The 16,979-nt window shown below is 42.5% G+C and overlaps 1 protein-coding gene across 2 annotated transcripts in view; it reads left to right on the forward strand.

The window, feature by feature from the left end:
• The first annotated feature begins 4,958 nt into the window (after positions 1 to 4,958).
• The window catches only part of si:ch211-161c3.5 (uncharacterized protein C3orf18), a 76,825-nt gene continuing 64,804 nt past the window's right edge, over positions 4,959 to 16,979 (forward strand). For both annotated transcript variants that reach the window (XM_048606505.1, XM_020533092.2), the window contains exon 1: positions 4,959 to 5,233. The gene's annotated coding sequence lies outside the window, so the exon portion shown is untranslated. The remainder of the gene's footprint in view (positions 5,234 to 16,979) is intronic.

Genomic DNA, 16,979 nt, shown 5'->3' on the forward strand with positions numbered 1-16,979 from the left:
AGCTCAGCAGGTCTGGCAGCATCTGTGAAGGCGAAAACAGAGTTAACTTTTCGAGTCTGGTGACCCTTCCTCAGACCCTTTTGACGAAGGGTCACCAGACCCGAAACGTTAATTCTGTTTTCTCCTTCACAGATGCTGCCAGACCTGCTGAGCTTTTCCAGCAACTTTGTTTTTGTTCCTGTTGGACTATAACCTGCTTTCATGTGATTTTTGACTGGTTGTGATTTTAATGTGATTAAATAGACCAGGCTTTCCATCTTCACCAAAACTACATTTCGAATGTAGATCACTCTGTGTAAACAACTTTGTGATATTTGTCATAAGTTTGTTTATTTACTGTGGAGTAGATCCTCCTTTCAGAATTTAATTTAAGTTGCCAGAGGTTACCACACCTTTCACACATTTTGAAGGCGGAGAGGGTCAAGTTTATGATCTTGGTGATCCTAATTCCAGAGACTGACGTTGTGAGTTTTCTATCTCCTCACTGTCTGCACCGATTGTCTCCTTAATGTCTGGAATTCAACCCAGTACGGTTTCAACAGAGCACTGAGCAGTGTGACCATTGCTTCCTCTGAATTGCACTCCATTATGTTTAGTATATCGTTAAACTGGTTTTGCTGATTTCTGCTCTTCATTGGTTAGAGATGGTCATTGTCTACCAGAACTCCAAGCTCCTTTCAAACATCAAATTACTTTGTTTGTTTCACCTCTTCACCCATACTTCTTTCCCAACTGGTGGATATTGGGAGTGTGTTGGAAGGGTTAACATGCTATGATCTGCCTGTACTGCTCACAAAACAAAGCTTTTCACTGTACTTAGTACATGTGACTACAATAAATCAAATCAAACCAAAAAGCAGGCTGGTGATCAATCTGGCTGAACCCCATGCTGTGAAAAACGTCTGGAATGGGACTTGAAACTGGCTGTCAATTAAGTCACAAGATGCACCATCAACTTTCCCTAATTCAGCCCCATAAGTGTGCTGGCCATTCTCCCCTCATTACTCAGTACTTTACACTCGTATCCGTTATTGATTTAGCTGACCATTTTTTAAAATTATGTGTACAATGCCCTATTTAACAATAAAACCTTAACAACCTAAGGTAGATTAAAATTAATATATTTGTTAGCATCTGCTGTTGTTCTACCTATTAAGATATTATGGTGGGGAGATTTGCTGGCGTTTTATAATATTAACGTGGCAACTCTGAAAACAGTTTCACTTCTAATATTTGTACAGTGTGGCAGAGCATTGCTTAACCTAGAAGATCATGTTTGCAAATCTAATAACCTGTCCACAGAGGAAAAGTAGGCAAATTAGATTTTCATTTAGCTATCGTATCTGAATATGTCAGTGAGTTACTCAACCATACAGCTCCCAGCTTGTATCAGCAGCCTGCACTGATTCACTTGCTCACAGCCAAGGCTGCCATGAATGGTGATGTTAAAGTCACCCTCCATGCCTCTGGGAGGGAGGGGGTTCAGGTCAGAGTGGGGATCTTGCACACAGTGACCATATTTTCCAAATGGAACCCAGGGATTCACAAGATGGAAAACATGCGTTGCACAATGTACAAAAGCAACAATGTTCCTCCAAACTAAATTTCCACAATTTATGTATATTCCAAACGCAAAACAAATGTGCATACAGTTACCGCAGGAAAGATATCGTGCTCTTAACGTGGATTTACACTTTACTGGTAAATGATGTAACAACTTTGCTCAGCCAGATCTTTGTGCCCACTGGCCTCACAGCTTAGTCTATTTTGGCTCAACTTAGGAAAACAGAACGATTAACAGAATGAGAACAAACACAGTGCCATCGGGAACAAAAATAGAAGTTCCTGGAAAAGCTCAGCAGGCCTGGCATCATCTGTGAAGAAAAATCAGAGTTAATGTTTTGGGTCCTGATCATTAGAAATAGAAAATGCTGGAAAAGCGCAACAGATCTGGCAGCATCTGTGAAGAAAAATCAGACTTAACATTTCAGGTCCAGATCATTAGAAATAGAAGTTGCTGGAAAAGCTCTGCAGGTCTGACAGCATCTGTGAAGAAAAACCAGAGTTAATGTCAGGGACCACTGTCTTAGTCCACAAGTTTTTCAACCCCATTCTCCCACTTTCTCCCCGTAATCTTTGATTGCCATGAAAACCTATCCAACTCTGTCTTAAGTATACTCAGTGACTTGGCCTCTACAGCCTTCTGTAGGAATGAATTCCATAGATTCACCACGCTCTGACTGAAGAAATTTCTCCTTATCTCTGTTCTAAAGGGTCTTCCCTTTAGTCTAAGGCTGTGCCCTCGGGTCCTAGTCTTTCCATCCAATGGAAACACCTTCCCAACATCCACTCCATCCAGGCCATTCAGTATTCTGTAAGTTTCAATTAGATAACCCCTCATCTTTCTAAATTCCATTGAGTATAGACCCAGAGTCCTCAAACGTTCCTCGTATGTTAAGACTTTTCACTCCTGGGATCATTCTTGTGTATTTCCTTGTGAACTTCTTCCAGGGCCAGTACATGCTTCCTGATGTATGGGGCCCAAAATTGCTCACAATATTCTAAATGTGGTCTGACCAGAGCTTTACAGAGACTCAGATGTAAATCCCTGCTTTTACATTCTAGTCCTTTCACGATAAATGCCAACATTGTATTTGCCTTCATAACTACTGAATCAACCTGCAGATTTACCTTAAGAAAAACCTGGACTAGGACTCCTAAGTCCTTTTGCACTTTAGATTTCTGAATTTTGTCCCCATTTAGAAAATAGTCCATGTCTTTATTCTTCCTACCAAAGTGCATGACTTCACACTTTCTTGCTGTTCCATTCTACAATACAGCTTTGGGATTGATTCATTGAGTGATTGATTTATTGTCACATTCACCAAAATACAGTTAAAAGCTTTGTTTAGTTTTAGGTAGATCATAGTAAACAAAGGATGTACAGATCAAAAAGACTTAGACAGAGGCATACAGGTTACATTGCTCAGGGCATGTGCTAGGCGAGATCAACGTTAAAGAGCATTATTAGTAATTTTTACAAATTTAGAATTTAAGTTTAAAAGTGTAGAATGGTTATAACAAATGTTAAAGTTAGGTCTGCTGTAGGGAGCTTGCAAGGAGTCATCCGGTGTTGGCATCATCTTGCATTGATGAGCAATCTCATCTGTCACGGTCATTTACTTTCTTTGTCTAAGTAACACATGTAACATATCTAAACTCCTGCTTCTTAACAAACTCATTAAACTAAAAGAAGATTGCTACAAATTTTTGTCAGTGTATATGAGTTAACTGTGATCACAAAACTCAGTGAAGGTGGCTAGGTAGTCTCCACAAACTTTCTCCTGTATCTCACTGATGCATAAGGTGTACTCCAATATAGGAAATTAAAAGCGAGTGTAATTTACGGGCAGGTTTCGTGAACCAGGGCTGCTTATGGGGATGCTGTTTGCCTGAGCATTGGAGCTCTCTCCCTGGAAAACATGGATGTACACACCCTAATTGTGCAGGTGATCAACAATCAGCACCTCTAGCCCACAACCCCCATGATATGTCACATGTGTGTATTGTCAAGATCCATTTGACTGTCATGCCTTCTGTCAATGAATTGCCTTTTTTTTGCTAGTCTGGCTTGTGGAGTGCCCATGTGAGCAATGTGTACTGGTTGGTGCTTGGCATCTGTGGACAGTGCACCAGTCTGTTGCCATATTAGAGACAGAAAGAGATAGAATCATAGAATCCCTACAATATGGATGCAGGCCATTTGGGCCATCATGTCCACACCAACCCTCCGAAGAGCACCTCACCCTGTCCCCGTAACCCTGCATTTCCCATAACTAATTCACCTAGCCTGCACATCCCTGGACTCTATGGGCAATTTAGCATAGCCAATCCATCTAACCTGCACATCTTTGGATTGTGGGAGGAAACCAGAGCATCCAGAGGAAACCCACGCAGACGCAGGGAAAGTGTGCAAACTCCACACAGACAGCAGCCCAAGAGTGGAAATGAACCCAGGTCCCTGTCGCTGTGAAGCAGCAGAGCTGACCACTGTGCTGACTTATGAGGATAGTGTGTAAAAATGTCATTGAGGCAGGAGATCAGCCATGATCTAGTTGAATGGTGGAGCAAGCTTGATGGGCTGAATAGCCTACTCTTGCTCCTATGTTCCTATGCCATGGAGTGGGCAGGCCACAAAAGATGATGGGGAGGCAAAGACCTGGTGGTATTATCCCCAGGCTATTAATACAGAAGCACAGGTAATGTTCTGAGGACCTGAGTTCAAGTCCTACAATGATAGATGGTGGAATTTGAATTCAATTGGAAAAAAAACTGGAATTAATAATCTAATGATGACCATGAAACCATTGTTGATTGTTGGGGGAAACCTGCCTGCTTTATTGCTGCCCTTCAGGGAAGGAACCCGCTGCCCTAACTTGGCAAGGCCAACATGTGACTCTTACTCCACAGTGATGTGATTGACTCTTAACTGCAGTCTAGACAATTAGAGATGTGTAATAAACCCAGATAGCAAGTGATGCCCACATCTGTGAGTGAGCATTGAAAAAAGTGGAATCTGCATTGTTTTGAACAAAAATTCTAATATTTGTTTGCATTACTTGAGGATGGAAGAAGGGTGCGGAAGACAATAGGGGAGGGGAGGATTGTCTGTGAAAATAGTAACACAGTTAAAAATGCTGCCCTTCCCCAGTCAGAGTCTCAGTCGGAGCTGCCAGATAGAAATTACTGCAGAATCTGGCTCTACACAATCTGCTCCTGGAGCAATCCCTATCCCCTGACTGACGGCACAGTCTTCCAATCAACAGGGGAGGAACCGGTCTCTTGTTGCGGAGAAGCCCAATCACCAGCTGATGTAGCTGTCAGCTGGAGCTAGGCTCTGCTGAATGGTGCCTGGAGAAGAGAAGCATTGCGAATAAAACATAATCAGTGCACCGAGAGGAGGAGGGTGGACGATAAATAAGCCTGACTATCTGTATAGTGAGCCTACTCACAGCCAGTCATGTTAAATTGCCTCTGTTTTGGTCTCAACCATCAACAAAGGCTTCAAACTGAATTGTCCCCTTCTTTCCACTTTTAAAGGAAAGGCAGGAATTTTAAAGCGTCACAGCGCGGGTTTGTCATCTCGCCTGGGCATTCCTGAAGACGCAGCGTTTTATCCTGATGGATAGGCTTGAAGTAGAGGACGACTGATTCCCTGTAATCAGAGGCAACAGTGAGTAACAACAATCTCACTCAAGTCTAGCTCAGTATAAAGCCTTGTTTCTCTCAGCAGCTAATCCCTTTAGCTGTTCTACTGCAGGCCTGCACATTTATATTGAGCTGAATAACCATAACTACATTGAAAGCATCAATACCATTCTAGAGGACGATTTTAAACATTCAAAATATATTTTCATCCTTGAAATTAGCATTCTTCACTTTTTACAGTTGGTTGTAATTTCCACAGACCCATTTTTTGACTGTGCTCAGTGATCAATACCAGGTCGCAATTAGTGCTCTTGTTCACAATTGTTCACAGTAAGGTTAGCCTTGTCTTATTCAGGCCTGCTGATGTTCATCTATTGTACTTGTCGCAAGCTATCACTTCATGAACAGACTAATGTATTTGACAGGCTGCATTTTCACTGTAATTTGTGTGCTATTTACATGTCCATCTTTAAGCTCCTAATACCTAATGCTCGCTTGCAACTAATGCCTTGCCAGCCTTCCTTTGACATGCATTTCACTGTGTATTTTGTTGCCTGTTTTGCTCGCTATCTGTGTATGATGGAGGAATTTGCAATGAGGAGACAGTGTGTACTGTACTGTAGAGTTCTGATACTGCTGGCTGATAGACTGCTGGCTGCCAGCTTCGCCATCAGACAGTGTCATTTGTTCTAAAGTCCATCAACAGGCAGGATTGACAGGAAAAGAACTGGCCATTTGGTCCATCCGTCCATGCTGGTGTTAATGCTCCACTCTTTGGGCTGGACTTTCACAGGGTCGAGGAGAATCTGTGAATTGTTTCAAATGGCAGATGGGAGCCCATGCCTGGGTTCCAGTTCCTGGATTCCCCAATTATTATTGGCATGGGTGAAGAGTTTGGACAGTCCTGATCCGGTGGGCTCTGTTGCTGGGTTAGCCATCACCTAAGTTCCACAATTCTTCTGGAATTGCATCTATTTCTCAAAGATTCCTGCTTTCTGACCCCTCAGAGGAGTGGTGAATCATATTTTTGGATGCAAGAAGCTTTTGAAAGATTTCCGTACATACCAGTACATGACTGTCCTACAATCCATCAATGGATTCTATACAGTCTACGCTAACATATGCCCCTTGTGATGGTACTGTGCCTTAAACAGGGATTTGTTCCATGTTGTTTGTTTTGCAGAGTGGTGTTATCACCCTGGAGCCAGAATGCTTGCTTCAGAAGTAGTGGGCTAACAGCTTTGAGCTCCCTGAGTGTTTTTTTTTATTAGACAAAAGAAGCATGAGAGGGTTGAGTCAGGCTCACACTAACCCAGGTTTTAGTTTTGCTTTCAGTTGAAATTGAGGGCTTTGGGAGTTGGGTGTTGAAGCTGCTAAATACAGTTGTCTCTGCTGCAGCTAAAGATTTGAGTTCTTTCTCAGCTTCTAGATAGTCTCTTTCGGTGTTCCTTTCTTCTGGACTGGAAAAGAGATAGCACATGAGACAATCTGTGTGTCTGTATTTGCCTTTGCTAAGGGTATATTTGTGGGATTCTGCTATATTGGAATAGTTGATGATTAGTAGTTAAATAATATGTTCTTTTGTTAAGTATTTCAACAGAGTTAAAGTTGTGCCAATTCTTTTATTGTTTATATTTTAACTGTGGTGTAAGAATAAAGTGTGTTTTGCTATAAGCATAGAAATTTGACCAATTGAATCACATCTGGAACATTGTGCCTTACACTTGCCTTCAAATAAGGAGATCAAAGTTAGGGTCTAAGCTATCGCTTTGATATATATTAAGGGGGTTTGATCTGGTTCATAACACCCTCCACCCACTCTAATGGTCTTTAAACCCTTTGTGCTAACTCATGGCACTTCTAATTACCCAGTCTTACATGCTGTATTGAAGCAAGCAAATAAAATGTGAGCCATTGACAAAGTAGACTTAAGAAAAAGAAAGGCTGTCACTCAAGCAACTGGTGTACCCTTGTTCAGCAAATTCTTGGAAGTCAGGGCTTTCAGATGGAGAATGTGCAAGTTGGAGGGGTTCAGATTGAACAAAACAACTGCGATGAAATCGTATTTTAACTGGCCTTTTAACTAACGTGTTGGCGCAATCACTTGCCCAAACTGTTCAGGGAGTGAGGGGTAGGGGCAGTGATCCTGATGCCAGTGTGCACCCAGACCCCTGGAATGAAATTTGTGCCTTTGGACATATTTTCCTTTCCTGAGGTAAATGCACTGAACTGGGAAATCTCCAACAAAAATAGAAGTTGCTGGAAAAGCTCAGCAGGTCTGGCAGCATCTGTGAAGAAAAAAATCAGAGTTAACGTTTTGGGTCCGGTGACCCTTCCTCAGAACTGAGGAATCTCCAACTCTCACTACGTGCCATCAATGTGAAAACCCAGTGTTCTATGTACAGAAATTTCTTCTGAATTCCCCATTGGATATTTTGGTGATTGTCTTTTATTGGTGGCCTCTAGTTATGCTCTTCCCAACAAGAGGAACATTCTCCCTGTATCCACCTTATCAAAACCTTTTCTCAGTTTGAAAGCCCAGACTTTCAATAGTATGCTGAGACAGGTGCACACAAGGACACAAACATGTTGTATAATTGACAGGTTTTTTTCTTAGATCTAATTTGCCAATGGCTGCATTTTATTTACACAAGACAATGAGGTGTCAGGTGTTTATAGATTTTCTTTTGATACTTTGAGGTGTCTGTTGGATTGATAATTTTATATGATTGTAGTGTCACTAGTTGTTTTAAAGAAGATACAAATTTTTTAAGTCTTTCCACAGATAGGTACAATGTGTGTGCTAGGTTAATGAAAGGGTTATGGAGCTCATCTCAGCATTTTTTGTTAAAAAGAGGAGAGACCCGAACCTTTTCTGATATGAAAAACCACATGATTCAAATATCATTTTCTTGAATATTGTGAATTAAAGTAATTATATCAAGAAAATTCCTCACCATTCCCTTTCAGTGATTGAAACAGCTAGTGATTTAATACCAATGAACAATTTGAACAAAAGATAACTCCAATAGCTCTTCTGAAGCGCTTTAGAATCTTCCTTTTCTATTTCTAGTACTGATCTTGGGATTAGTGTTTCTTGTCCTTGGCCTTGGAAGAAACGCTCCAATGTATTTACCTTGTCTATAATTACCACCACCATGTTGAACAACTCAATTACATCGTTCCTCTATATTCTCAGTTTGAGAGAATACTGCCTTAATAGGTATTATCTTTCACAATCTTCATCCTCATGACTGCATTAGGTTTTCAAGGCAGATCTAATGCCTCTTATACCAAGCGCTGCATGCTGCATTTGAAAACCTAATCACTGTACAGAGTCCTGAAAAAGAGAGAAACTGCAAATGCCAGAATTCTGAAACAGAAACAGATACCAAAGCACTCAGCAGGTCAATTATCATTCATAGCCAAAGTAGACAGTTATAGTGTCATAGAGGTTTACAATGTGGAAACAGGCCCTTCAACCTACTTGTTCATGCTGCCCAGTTTTCACAATTAAACTAGTCCCATTTGCCTGAATTTGGTCCATATCCCTCCTTGCCCATCCCATTCCATGTATCTGTCCAAATGTTTCTTAGATGATAAAATTGTACTTGCCTCTACCACTACCTCTGGCAGCCCATTCCAGACACTCACCACCCTCTCTGTGAAAAAATTGCCCCTCAGAACCATTTTGTATCTTTCCCCTCTCAACTTAAACCTATGCCCTCTAGTTTTAGAGTTCCTTACCATGGGGAAAATCTGTTGGCTATCTACCTTATCTATGCCTGTCACGATTTTATAGACTTCTATAAGGTCACTCCTTAATTTCCTACACTCCAGGGAAAAAAAGCCCCTGCCTATCCTTATAACTCAAACCTTCCAGTCCAGGTAGCATCCTAGTATATGTTTTCTGTTGTCTGGGAGGGCCATCTACACATTGATTGTGAGTTTTATAGAATCATAGAATCCCTACAGTGTGGAAACAGGCCCTTTGGCCCAACAAGTCCACACTGACCCTTAGAGAAGCTGACCCAGACCCATCCACCTATAACCCACCTAATCTGCACATCCCTGAACACTATGGGCAATTTAGTATGACCAATTCACCTAGCCTGCACATTTTTGGACTGTGGGAGGAAACCAGAGCACCTGGAGGAAACCCACGCAGACACGGGGAGAATGTGCAAACTCCACACAGACAGTCACCCGAGAATGGAATCGAACCCAGGCCCCTGGCGTTGTGAGCCACCGTGCCACCTCTAGTTTAATAATATCCTTTTCATAGTAGGGCGATTAGAACTGCACGTAGTACTCCAAATGTGATGGAGTTAATGTGTAAACTATGGCAAGTTCATCCCAATTGTTGATGAGCAAGGGACTGAAAGATCATTAGGGGTACGTGAAAATGAGGAGTAATTGGATTGAATGGCAGAGCCTGCTCAAAGGACCAAGTGGCTAACTCCTGCTCCTAATTTATATGTTCAGATGGAAAGTCCCCACTGAAAACTGTCAACTTGTCCAGCTCCTACATATCCGAAGAAAGGTCATTGACAAAATATTATCTCTGTTTTTCTCTCGTCACAAATGTGGCCAGACCTGCTGAGTTTCCGCAGTGCTTTCTGTTTTTATGTAGGACTTGCTGCATCTGCGGGATCTTGCTTTTGTGTGGGCCAATAAGTTAATAAGATATGGGGGGAGAATTAGGCTATTTGACCCATCAAAGTCTGCTCTGCCATTTGATCATGGCTGATATGCTCCTTACCTCCATTTTCCTGCCTTCTTCCTAAAACCCTTCAACCCATTACCAGTTAAAAATCTGTCTAACTCCTCCTTAAATTTACTAACTGTCCCAGCAACCACCGCACTTTAGGGTAGCGAATTCTATAGATTCACAACCCTTTGTGAGAAGTAGTTACCCCTGAACTCTGTCTTAAATTTGCTACCCATTATCCTAAGACTGTGACCTCTCGTAATGCCCCACAAGAGGAAGCTCCACGTCTATTTTATCTAAATCTTTTATCATCATGAATACCTCCATTTGATGTCCCCTCATTCTTCTAAACTCCAGAGAGTATAGGCCTAAACAATTCAATCTCTCTTCATACAACATTTCTGGGATCAATCTAGTGACCATCCTCTGAACTGCCTCAATATGCCACTACATTTCTCCTCAAATAAGGGGACCAAAATACTCCAGGTGCGGTCTCACCAATGTCATACATAATTGTAACAATACTTCCTTACCTTCATATTCTGTTCTGTTAGCTATAAAAGCATTCCATTCGTTTTCTTTATTATCTGCTGTACCTGCATGCTGGGTTCCTGTGACTCATGAACATGGACACCCAGATCCTTCTGCACCAGAACACCCCGTAGTAACTCCTCACTTAGATAATAGGTCGCCTTCCCATTTCTCCGACCAAAATGCATGACCTCACACTTATCCACGTTAAGCTCCATCTGCCACATTTGGCCCACTCTCCTAACCTATCAATATCTATTTGTAAGGTTCTTATTTCCTCATTGCTGTTTACTGTCCTGCCTATTTTTGTGTGTCTACAAAATTGGCTAATTCTATCCTTGTATCCACGTTGCTAATGTAGATTGTAAATGGCTGGGATTCAAGGACCAACTCTGTGGCACCCCACTAGTTACTTATTGCCATCCAGAAAAAAACCTATTTATCCCGATTCTCTGTCTTCTGTCCGTCAGCCAGTTGCCTATCCAAGCTAATAAATTGTTCTTAATCCCAGATGATCCAACTTTGTGAATTAACCTTTTGTGCGTCACCGTATCAAACGCCTTCCGGAAGTCCAGATGTATTACAACTACAGGATCCCCATTATTCACTTTGCTTGTTACATGTTTGAAGAACTCTAGCAAATTAGTCAAACATGATTTGCCCTTCATAAAACCATGCTGACTCTGATAGATAGCATTTGACTTTCCAAATGTCCTGATATTGCTTCCTTGATAATTGATTCTAACACTTTGCCACCAACAGATGTTAGCCTAACTGGTCTATAATTTCCCACAGATTGCGCCCCTCCCTTTTTGAATAAGGATGTTACATTGGCATTTTTCCAATCCACTGGAACTTTCCTGTGTCCAGGGAATTTTGGAATATTGTAACCAATTAATCCACTATCTCTGCTGCCATTTCCTTTAACATCCTAGGATGTAAGTCATCAGGTCTGGGGGACTTGTCTGCCCTCAGTCCTCATAGTTTGCTGAGTACTTTTGTCCTCCACCATGAAAACTGAGGCAAAGTAATGATTTATCATCTCTGCCATTTCAGCGTTCCCCACTATTAACTCTCCAGTTTCATCTTCCAAGGGACCAACATTCACCTTAGCAACTCTCTTCCCTTTTATATACCTATAGAAGCTTTTGCTATCCTTTTTGATATTTTGTGCTAGTTTTCTTTCGTAATTTATTTTAGCTCTTTTTATTAATTTCTTTAGCATCCCTTTGTTTTTGTTTGAAAGTTTCCCAATCCTCCTACCTGCAACAGGCTGTTGCAATATGGTATACCTTAGTTTTTGACTTTATATTGTCCTTGACCTTCTTGTTTAGCCATGAATGTTTTTTACTCCCCCTGCCTTACCATCTTTCTTCGTCATTGGGATATATTTTAGTAGTGAGGACTTGAGTAGCTCCTTAAACAACTGCCACTGCTCATCCACAGTCTTACCTTTTAGCATTCCTGCCCAATCTACTCCGGCCAAATCTGTCCTCATGCCTATGTAACTTTGTTTGTTTAATTCCAGAACACTACTGCGGGACTGCACTTTCTCACCCCCAAACTGAATTTTGAATTCTATCATACTATGGTCACTACTCCCTAGAAGATCCTTAACTATGATGTCATCAATTAATCTCTCTACATTACACAATACCATATCCAGAGTAGCCTGCTACCTGGTTGGGTCCACAACATACTGCTCCAAGAAACAATCTCTAACACATTCAATGGACTCTTCCTCCAGGCTACCCTTGGCAATTTGATTCTTCCAATCTATGTGCACATTAAAACCACCCATGATTATTGCTGCACCTTTCTTGCAAGCCTCTAGTATTTCCTGGTTTATACTGTACCCAACTGCGGCACTACTGTTTGGGGACCTATAGATTACTCCTACCAAGTACTTCTCTTTGCTATTTCTTATTTCTACCCAGACTGATTCCACATCTTGATCTCCCATGCTTATGTCATTTCTCATTACAGCACTGATCCCTTCCTTCCCAATGTTTTATCTTGGCCTCACAGAATCACGCAGAGTGGGATTTCTTGCTTCCCCTGCTTATGAGTTGGAATGGAGGCTTATAAAATGCAGAACGTGACCTGCCACCAACCTGCCTGCCTTCCCCCACCCATCTCCCACTTTACCGTGTGCTGTTGGAGGAAGGGGGGGCACTCACTTTTGGGCCTCTTGTATATGTCTTAAGTGCCTCATCCTGCCCTTGCCAGTATTTTGCCACAACATAGTTGAGGGTTGGTTATACCAGATGGGTATCCCAGCAATTTTTACTGGGCAAGAAGGTCTCTGGCAAGGGAGGATTCCTCTGCTGGGGGTGTTGTGTGTCCACCAGAGGCAGACCACTGAAATTCTGCTCTACTCCCACCACTGCCTCTCAAACCCAGTTGTCATCCACCCAACCCCTTTCCTCCCATACTGGGACCTGCCAATTGTATCCTGCCATTACCTTGAATGTAACTGAGGTCTGGCTTCCATGGCTTCCTGTTCTCTGGGCACTGCCTATGGTTCCCAACAGTGGCCCTGAATTGTACCTGGCACTGAATGTTGAGGCAGGGACCCCACCCACCCCCAGATGGGGACAGAATTCTTCAAAATCTCATCTTCAAGACCGTCAACCCTATCTATGCATCCCATAATTTTATAGACTTCTATCAGGCCTCCCCTCAGCCTCCGACGCTCCAGAGAAAACAACGTGAGTTTGTTCAGCCTCTCCTTATAGCTCATACCCTCTTAATCCAGGCGGCATCCTGATAAACCTCTTCTGCACCTTCCCCAAAGCCTCCATATCTACCCTGTAATGTGGTGATACAGCTGCTCAAACAAGTAGCTAAAGCTGTTTTCTTTCACTTTAGTCAGTCAATTGTTTTTTATTCATTGATGTGGGTGTCACTGGTTGGGTCAGCATTTATTGCCTGTCCCTAGTTACCCTTGAGAAGGTGGTGGTGAGCTGCTTTCTTGAACTGCTGCAGTCCATGTGCTGTAGGTTGAACCACAATGCCCTTAGGGAGGGAATTCCAGGATTTTGACCCAGTGACAGTGAAGGAATTGCGATATATTTCCAAGTCAGGATGGTGAGTGGGAATTTGCAGGTGGTGATGTTCCCATACATCTGCTGCCCTTGGCCTTCTAGATCGAAGTAGTCATGGGTTGAAAGGTGCTGTCTAAGGATCTTTGGTGAATTTTGAGCTTGCTATTTGTAAATCCTCTCTTCCGAACTCCGTGGAAATACAGTTCATAAAACTGTCTGTCACTCCAGAATAGAAACTCCTATCTATAATTAATATCAATGCTGAATGCACAGACAATTGATCTCAGGTTTTGGTTTTAATGTGGAAATATGGGAGAGACAGTGGAGTAGCAGTAATATCACTGGGCTAGTAATCCAGAGATAAAACCAGCATGTACTGGAAATCCTCAACTGGTCTGGCAGCATCTGTGGATTTGTAAACTGACTACCAGGTTTCCTGTATGACAGCAATCAAGAGGCGAAGGTGACATAAAAGTAATTTCACTGGGTTAGTAATTCAGGGATTCAAGTTAATCCTCTAGGGACCACACCATCTCATAGAATTTAGATTCAATTCATGAAATTAGATTTTTCAGATGTTACCTGGGGCCCATCCTTCTCCATCTCCAGTCATATTAGCCATGGAGGGTTTGTTTCTGAGCATTTTGCAGCTTAATCATAGAATCCCTACAGTACAGAAAAATGCCATTTGGCCCATCAAGTCTGCAGCAATGCTCTGAAGAGCATCCCAGAGACCCAACTCCCCCACCCTATGCCCATAACCCCACACTTACCCATTGCTAATTCCCCCTAATTTGTACATTATTTTAGTCAATGAGAGCACGTTTAATTTCCAGCAGAAACCACTGGATAGTTTTTGTTTATATTCATTCACAGGATGAGGGCATTGCTGGCTGGATCAGCATTTATTGCCCATTCCTAATTGCCCAGAGGGCAGTTATGAGTCAACCACATTGTTGTGTGTCTGGAGTCACATGTAGGCCAGACCAGGTAAGGATGGCAGTTTCCTTCCCTAAAGGGCATTAGTGAACCAGATGGGTTTTTCCGACAATCGGCAATGGATTCACGGTCATCATTAGACTCTTAATTCCAGATATTTATTTAATTCAAATTCTACCATCTGCCATGGCAGGATTCGAACCCAGGTCCCCAGAACATTACCTGGGTCTCTAGATTAACAGTCCAGCGATAATACCACTAGGCCATTGCCTCCCCTTATGATCAGTAGGGTGTATTTCTGCTCCCTTCTTCTCCCGTTGAGAGGTATTAGTGCCAACTCTGAAGTACATATGTGAAAGTCAGTGTTGTGGTTGAGGTCAGATATCTCAGTATAAATCGAGGGGTTAGGCTTCAGCCTTTTCTGGCCCAACTCCATCACCTTTGTATGCTGACTGTAGCTGTGGTCATGTTTGGCATAGTTGCATGCATTCAATTCAGCCGACACAAGGTTGGTGCTAATTAATATTGAACACCTTGATACAAACCGGAAATGGACATGCACCTGAAGTGCTGTAACCTACAGAGATGTGCACCGAGAGCTGGAAAGTGGGATCATGTACCCTTAGTACATGCATGATGGGTTGAATGGACTCCTTCCATTTCCTTGCTTCTCTGCTACCCAAATGAATAACCCACAAATGATCAAAGGATGAAAGGAAAGGCTTCCTTCAATGAAAACCAAAGTTATCATGTGCAAGAGCATCAGGTATAGGTACTATTAACATAGTGACATTAAAAACATGATTAAAAACAATCTGTGAATCCTTATTGACTTTAGTCTTGGTGGTTCTGTAGATACTGTCACATTTGAGGTTGCATGAGTGTAAGACAAGAAGATGGGAAGCTGACAGGGTTATGGTCGGGGTGGCTCAGTGGTTAGCACAGCTGCTTCACAGTGCTGGGGACCCGGGTTTGATTCCATCCTCGGCTGACTGTCTGTGTGGAGTTTGCGCGTTCTCCCCGTGTCTGCATGGGTTTCCACCGGGTGCACCGGTTTCCTCCCACAGTCGAAAGATGTACAGGTTAGGTTGATTGGCCATGGTATGCTCTTCAGAGGGTTGTTGCAGACCTGATGGGCTAAATGGCCTCTTTCCACACTAGGGATTCGAGGGTCAAAGAGGGGACAAACGACTGACCAAATTAAAGTGCTCTTCCAAAGTGACAGAGCAACCACGATGGGCCAAATTACCTCCCTCTATGCTGTAAACAATGATGTGCTCAGTATTGAGATGCAGAAACCTTGAATGGGGATTGAAGGAATTCTGTTGCAATTCTGCAGTGATTCATGAATGTTGAGAAATGTCTCAAGGTGCCTTTTGGAACAATGGTCAAAGATTAGACACCAGGCAGACCCTCAACAAGGAACTGGATGTCTACCAGGAAAGGGAGACTTTTCAGGGCAATCAGAAAAGAGTGGGTTAATGGGGCAAATGGGTTCACAAATGTGTTGTACACACTGGAATTCAGAATTTAAACGAATGACCAGCAACCTTATTGAAACACACAAGATTTTTAGGGGACTTGACTGGGTAGGTGCAGAGAGGTTGTTTCTCCTTGTGGGAGAGTCCAGGACCAGAGGGCATAATCTCAGATTAAAGGGTCACCTATTTAAAGCAGAGTCTCACAAAGTTTATCTGTGGAATTCTTTACCATAGAGGGCTGTCAAGTCTCGTTCATTAAGTATATTCCAAGCTGAGAGAGACGGATTTTTAATCAGTAAGGGATCTGGGAAAAGGTGGGTAAATGGAATTGAAGATTATCAGATTAGCCATGATCTCATTGAATGTTGCAGCTGACTCGATGGGCTGAATGGCCTACTTCTGCTCCCACATCTTATGGTGTCAGGGGGACAGGGGCAAAAGGAAATGGATTGATTTGGTCTCTTCAGGATGTGAAGAAGAAGGGAGGTGTTTTGAGTTATGGTGCCACATGCACTTGTTATAAATTACTTGGCCATGTGGAATAAGAAATGAATGGATTCTCAGATTAGCATAATGGAAGTAATGAGTGACAAGAAAAATGATACACATTATAATATACAGGGCAGCATGGTGGCTCAGCGGTGAGCATTGTTGCCTTACAGCACCAGGGACCCAGATTGAATTCTACCCTTGGGGAACTGACTGTGTGGAGTTTGCACATTCTCCCCATTTTTCACATGGGTTTCCTCTGGGTACTCTGGTTTCCTCCCACAGTCCAAAGATGTGCAGGCTAAACGGATTGGCTATGCTAAATTGCCCATAATGTCCAGGGATATGCAGGCTAGGTGGCATACTGTTTGGAGGGGTGGTGTGGACTCGATGGGCCAAATGGCCTATTTCCACAATGTAGGGATTCTATGGTTGTAATACGTTTCTGTGACCATCACTAGCTCAGGTGGGACTTAGGCCTTCTGACCCAGAGGTAAGGAAATTACCACTGCACCACATGTTGTTCTAGATTCCCAAACAGTTTGCACTTTCTGGAATGGTTGAAGGTGATCA

This window comes from Rhincodon typus, chromosome 16, assembly GCF_021869965.1.
Source record: "Rhincodon typus isolate 14 chromosome 16, sRhiTyp1.1, whole genome shotgun sequence".
Classification (NCBI taxonomy): Eukaryota; Metazoa; Chordata; class Chondrichthyes; order Orectolobiformes; family Rhincodontidae; genus Rhincodon; species Rhincodon typus.